General features: G+C 50.2%; 1 protein-coding gene and 1 non-coding gene across 4 annotated transcripts in view; both read right to left on the bottom strand.

Moving 5' to 3' along the window:
* POLR3E (RNA polymerase III subunit E) overlaps window positions 1–2,500 on the bottom strand; it is a 32,254-nt gene extending 29,754 nt beyond the window's left edge. The window contains exon 1 of one of the 3 annotated variants that reach the window (XM_044433516.1): window positions 2,379–2,477. The gene's annotated coding sequence lies outside the window, so the exon portion shown is untranslated. Of the gene's footprint in view, window positions 1–313; window positions 332–2,378 lie in introns of those variants that run through there. The other 2 variants (XM_044433517.1, XM_044433514.1) reach the window with 2 other exon arrangements.
* A 170-nt stretch (window positions 2,501–2,670) lies between these two features.
* TRNAL-AAG lies at window positions 2,671–2,752 on the bottom strand. The gene has a single exon. It is a non-coding gene; the product is annotated as a tRNA-Leu (tRNA).
* Between the last annotated feature and the right edge of the window lie 3,648 nt (window positions 2,753–6,400).

Here is a 6,400-nt window from a genome sequence, read left to right on the forward strand (position 1 = left end):
ATTCAAGGCTCAATGACAGCCCACCTTTGACCAGCGCTCTACCCTTCAGTGTGAGCTGTCGTCTGAACCCAGTGAAGGGTTAGAATGTTGCGGAGTTGCATGGTGGCTTCTGCAGGGCTGAAGGGGCAGGTAGCAAACATATGAAAATGTGGACAGAGGTCCAGAGGGACAAGCAGTGGTAGATATTCTAGCAAAGTGGTAGAATGCATGCTTTTCCGGCAGAAGGTCCCAGCTTCGATCCCTGGTGTCTCCATTTCAAAGGGCCAAGGAATAAGTGAGATGCTCTTTCTCAACCTTGGAGAGCTGCCACTACCTGTCAGAACAAACAGCCCTCAGCTGGATGGCCAGACTGGCATAAGGCAGCCTCCTGTGCCACGTGGGTCAGAGAAGCTCCGCCACTTGGACTCTGGGATCATGCACGGACAATGCCCAGTCTGGTTTCCAGAGCCATCTGTACGATAAAACATGGTGTCCAAACATTTCAGATTAAAGTGCCCATGAACCCTGTGCATGCAGAATGATGGGAGCTATAATCCCGGCCATCTTGTCAGCACCAGGCTGGGGGAGCCTGCATGAAAGGTTAAAAACTTGCATTCAGAAAACGGGACAAGTTATTTCAATGGAGCATCACGTGAGCTCATTTTCAAAGTTTCTACTATACCTTATTAGGAAATTTATTATTATTATTATTATTATTATTATTATTATTATTGCATTTCTATACTGCCCATAGAGAGCCAAAGCTCTCTGGGCAGTTCACAATATTTTAAGTCACCCATCCAGATTTCAACCAGACCTGATCCTGCTTAGCTTCCAAGATGAGGCAGGATCCGGCTCTACTGAAGGCAACTGGAGTTGTCAACTTCCACTTTTTAAAGGACTTGGTTCTGTGTTTTTTAAGTGTTTGATCGGCACCGATGTGCAAGAGAAAGCACATGGGCTGGGTTCAGACAACACCATTAGCCCCACTCTAGGGCTGTGCCCTTGACTGTGGGTTGTCACTGCACTGCGAGCTGATGCTGAAACATGCATTGTCATTCTGTCAGAACTCAGTCCAGACAACAATCAACATCTAACTATGAATAAACCAGAGCTCTAAACCAAACAGCAAACCATAGACTAATGTGCCATTTGCTGTTAACAAACCATGGTTTGCTACCACATGGTTTAGCATAGTTTGTTAGTTCAGAAATCACAACAAACCACATTTAAACAATGTGAACCCAGCCTGGCTATCCCTCTCATGGGTTTGTCAAGGTTATCCCTTTCAAATCTCTGCAGATCAAGTTGTCTGCACCCAACTTCATTGTGAAATATTGTATCTGGACAGTATAATCTAAGTGCCAACTCAGTGGCTTGGCCCAGTGAGTCATTCAGAACTTCAAGGTAGATGCATACAGATTATTTCTGCAGCTGCTCAGTAAGAGTAAATCCAACAGCACAGGGCCACTCCCTGCTCAAAAATCATTTAGGGATTAATAGTAGATTAAAAGCAAAATTGGAGGTCATTCTTTCTCCCAAGGTAACATCACAGTAGAGGGGGGAAGGTGAATCCCCCCCCCCAGCACTAAGAGTGAAGTTTAGTTTATCCAAATTATTTTACAGGTAGACTTTGAAATGTAACAGCATTTTAGGGACAGAAGATGGAAAACATGTGAGTGGGGAAGAGAGAAAGCGAGTTTTACTCAATTTCCTGAGGAAAGGAAGTTAGCTGGACAAGCAGCTTGCTCATTGAAACAGCAGGAAATAAAGGTCGCAAGTAAAACTCTGATATAACCAAGGTGCACCAGCACCTGGAAAAGGATCAGGGTGCACCCCAGAAGAACACCCTCCTGCATCTTCCCCCTGCTAGAATTCCTTGCCAACAAACCTGATTCGGGGAAAACTTCAGAACTGAGTCAGAAAGGGGGCTCAGCGCCGGGCACGGCCGAAGGCGCACGGCTGTGGCTGATGTAACTATGCAGCAAACCAGAAACCGGCTCCGCGGAACAACACACACACACCCATCATTTATCATGTTCAAGAGGCTGCCCGGCGTGAGAAGGAAGAGATCTCAGAACCTGCCCGGGCGTCCAACTTTTGGACCTCAGACGGGGAGAGCGCCCGGGGCATCTTTTCCCCCGCCGAGCGGCGGCACCGCCTTGCCCCGCGTCCTTCGCGCCGGCCGCCCACTCACTTCGCCAGGCACAGCTGCGGGGCTCGCCCGGCCCCCTTCCTCCGCTCGCCTCCCCTCGCCGCGCCTCCCCGCCCCGCTAACCTCGCGCACGGCGGGCGGGCGGGCAGCGTCCCCCGTCCAGGCCTTGCAATCAGAACGGCATCCTCGGCCCGAAGGGCGCGAAGGCGCCAAGGGAGCCCGCGGCGCGCCTGCCCGCGCCTACCTTCGCTCCGAGGGGAGAAGGGCGAGAGGCTCCCGCGGCCTCCCCTCTCGCTGGGCTCGCCCCAACGTGCCTGCAGGTCCGGTCGGGGGAATGCTCAGCCGGCAGCCATGTTGGTATAACTCTCCAAACACGTGGGGAGCTGGGTTCCTCCTCTTACCCATAATACTCGCCCGTGATGCGGCAAGGAAGGGCAGCGGGCGCCAGGGGGCGCTGCGCGCGCGCCTCTGAGCCCGGGCGGGACTTCCCGTGCTCGGCGAGCTCCCCGGGAAAAAGAGGCGAGGGCAAAACGTACTGGCAGCGGTGGGATTCGAACCCACGCCCCCGAAGAGACTGGAGCCTTAATCCAGCGCCTTAGACCGCTCGGCCACGCTACCGAGATGCGGAACCTGCCCTGCTATGGCTTACTCATCGCTGTCGACAGATGCATGAATTGCATTCTTTGCAGCTGGCTTTGTGAAAAAAGGATCTGAAGAAAGCGGACCACGACGCGGAAGTTTCGTGTGCAGTCATGATCGTGTGCAAAGGGTGCTAGTAACCGAGACTAGGGGATATCTGGAAACAGGGTCCTGAGAGGAAGAATTGCAACAGAAACCCGTGCGTGTGCACTCGGAATGCTGGACTAGATGGGACCTTGGGTTGCTCCAGCAAGTTTTCCACACTCTTGGGCTCGATCTCCACAGGATGCGTGCAGAAAGTGCAGAGCAAGTTTTCTTTCTCCCTTTTAGAGCCCACGGAGGCCACCCCATGAAGCTCATGGGTGGAGAATTCCGGACAGATCAAAGGAGGGACTTCTTCGCAAAGCAGGGAATTAAACTCTGAAATTCACCGCTCCAGGGAAGTCATGATGGTCCCCAGTTAGTTGCGGTTAATGTGCCTTCAAGTTGCCTTCCACTCAGGGCAACCTTCGGAATGAAAGCCGTCCAGAAATGTCCTGTCTTTCACAGCCCTGCTCAGCTCTTGCCAACTCGGCAGGGGTTCCTTAATCCATCCTATATTTTAGTCTTTCCCTTCTTCTGCCTTGGTCTTTTCATCGCATTGTACTTACCATTACTGTTAAATTGCCCATCAAACACTTGGAGGGAAACTACTTTATTTATTTATTTATTTTTCTATTTATATCCTGCCTTTTTCCTACAAAGGGCTCAAGGCAGCTTCCATCATTCTCCTCCTCCATCTTATCCCCACAACAACCCTGTGAGGTAGGTTGGGCTGAGAATCTGTGACTGGCCCAAAGTCACCCAGTTGGCTCCATGGCTGAGTGGGGACTAGAACCCAGATCGTCATTACAGCAACTAACCTGCATAGTTCAGGGGCCCTGAATAAGAACACCTGAATAAGCAGAGGCTGGTTATGGCCACAGGTCTAGGAAGCCTTAAAAGGTGATTGGAAAAAATTCATAGAGGAGAAGGCGGTTTATTATTAACATAATAAAAAGCCACTAGGGCAGTGTGCGTCAGTTTTAACCACTGAAAAACACTAGGAATATTAGAAACAGTAGCACAGCAACCTTAAACATGACATAAGGATGCGATCCTAAACATGATTAGACAGGAAAAAGTCATAAAACTCCCAGTGTTCCTTAGCTATCCTTGTGTCTTGAAACCTTGAACTAAAAAAAAAAAAAAAATGTTTTTGACCAATCTCTCTGAAAGCCAAAAGACTGGAAAGCAAAATGGGCTGGGCAGTATCAATTGCTGTTTGCCATGATGGCAAAATGGAACTTCCATGATTGGAGACAGTCTATCTTTGACATTAGAAAAGCCATACCGGATCAGAATAAAGGACTTTTTAATTCAGAATTCTGCTTCTAACAGTGGCTATAGGAAGCTCACAAGCAAGGCATGAATTCAATAGGTTCCAGGGATGGAAGAACAGAAGAGGGCTACTGGTTTTGCTTGTGTGCTTCTCGAAGACGCATCTTGTTAGCTTCTGTGGCAAAGGGTATGATGGCCTCTACGTACCTTCATATCTGAGTATTTAAAATATTTCTTGGTGGCCTTTCAGGACACGTGACCCTCCCAAGACAGTGTACAGCCATCAGTGGTCTGCTGAGATGTTCTACAATGCTGAAGAGCAGGAGCTGGTCCTGGGAGCGTTTGCCAGGGGACCCCTCCTTGAAGGTGGGTTCTTGTCAGGTGCCCAGCTGTGCCTACCCCAGATACTGACTCCAGTTACAAGCAAGGAGCCGCTGGCTTTGCTGGCTGGTTTTCTGCTTCCCAGTCGGCCTCTGGGCATCTCTGGGTACCAGTCCTGTGTGTGGTGGCGTGTGGCAACAGGGCTTCTGGGGTCTTTGCCACTCTGACTGGGTTTGCACATTCAGGGGAAATGAAGCCACAGTAGCTTCTTTCCCCCATGTGCTACTTCTGTGCCGTGTGAATTGCCTACTTACCCTCTTGTTGTGTGGCTTCCCATGTTGTGCAAATCTGGCAAGGTGCCTGGCTGATGTTGGAGGACACCATGTTTTATCGTACAGATGGCTCTGGAAACCAGACTGGGCATTGTCCGTGCATGATCCCAGAGTCCAGGTGGCGGAGCTTCTCTGACTCACGTGGCACAGGAGGCTGCCTTATGCCGGTCTGGCCATCCAGCTGAGGGCTGTTTGTTCTGGCAGGTAGTGGCAGCTCTCCAAGGTTGAGAAAGAGCATCTCTCTTATTCCTTGGCCCTTTGAAATGGAGACACCAGGGATCGAAGCTGGGACCTTCTGCCGGAAAAGCATGCATTCTACCACTTTGCTAGAATATCTACCACTGCTTGTCCCTCTGGACCTCTGTCCACATTTTCTTATGTTTGCCGTCTGCCCCTTCAGCCCTGCAGAAGCCACCATGCAACCCCGCAACGTTCTAACCCTTCACTGGGTTCAGACGACAGCTCACACCGAAGGGTAGAGCGCTGGTCAAAGGTGGGCTGTCATTGAGCCTTGAATCACGAGTAATCACATTGTCTGAACCCAACTGAGGTAGCAAACCATAGTGAATGACCTGTGGCTCAAAACCTGACAACACACTATGGTTGGTTTGTGGGTTACAGGCCATGGCTTGTTAGTGCAGCTGAATTCAGACAACACAACAACCCATGGTTCAACCTTCGACTGCAGATTATCCCGTTGTGTGAATGAAGTCACTGCAACAGATTTCACTGTCCTGCTGGTGTAGCGCATTGCAAGGTTGGGCAGCTGGTGGCCATGACAGACGTTTTGGCCTGTGACTCTTATTGTCCCGACCATTGGCTCAGTTAGCTGCAGACCAGATCACTGGGAGGGCCACTGTTGCCCAGCGCTGTCCTATACCATTCTCCCTTCTTACCTTCAGGGATTCCTCTCAATGGGATACACAGGTGGAAACCTTATACAGTCCATCTCCTGACTAGGACTAGTGCATATAGCTAGCCTCAAGGTTTCACCTGCCCATCTAGTGAATAACCTGTGGCTCAAAACCTGACAACACAATAAGCCATGGTGGTTTATGAACCAGATGTGGCTTATTTATTTAGGGAACTTCTATGCCACCTCATTCGCCGAAGCCTTGCGGTGGCTCACAATCATAAATAATATAAAACAATATAATTTAACAGTATAAATTAAGTCGCCTGGGCCAAAGAATAAAATAAATAAATAAATAACAATTAAAATAACGTTTGAATAAAAAGCGCAGTCATTTGTCTTTCGGCACCAGGCGGACCTCTCTGGGGAGCGCATTCCATAGATTGGGCGCCACTGCAGAGAAAGCCCTCCTCCGAGTACTTACCCTCCTCATTTCCTTCACGGAGGGTTCCCGGAGAAGGGCCTCTCCCGCCGATCTCAAGGGGCGGGCGGGCTGATCTCAAGGGTGACTTGTTGTGTTGTGTGACCCCACTTGGGGTGGTTAACCAAGCACACTTCTGGGTTCAGAAAACATGGCAAGCCACCCTTGGCTTATAAGCCACCAGGGCTTATAGTGTTGTGTGAACCCAGCCCTTAACTCTCGATCCCACCTATGGTGCAAATTTGGGGCAGCCTGATGGATGCAGAGGGGAGGGAGGGGCA

Source organism: Varanus komodoensis, unplaced genomic scaffold (assembly GCF_004798865.1).
Source record: "Varanus komodoensis strain SLA01 unplaced genomic scaffold, ASM479886v1 scaffold26, whole genome shotgun sequence".
Taxonomy (NCBI): domain Eukaryota; kingdom Metazoa; phylum Chordata; class Lepidosauria; order Squamata; family Varanidae; genus Varanus; species Varanus komodoensis.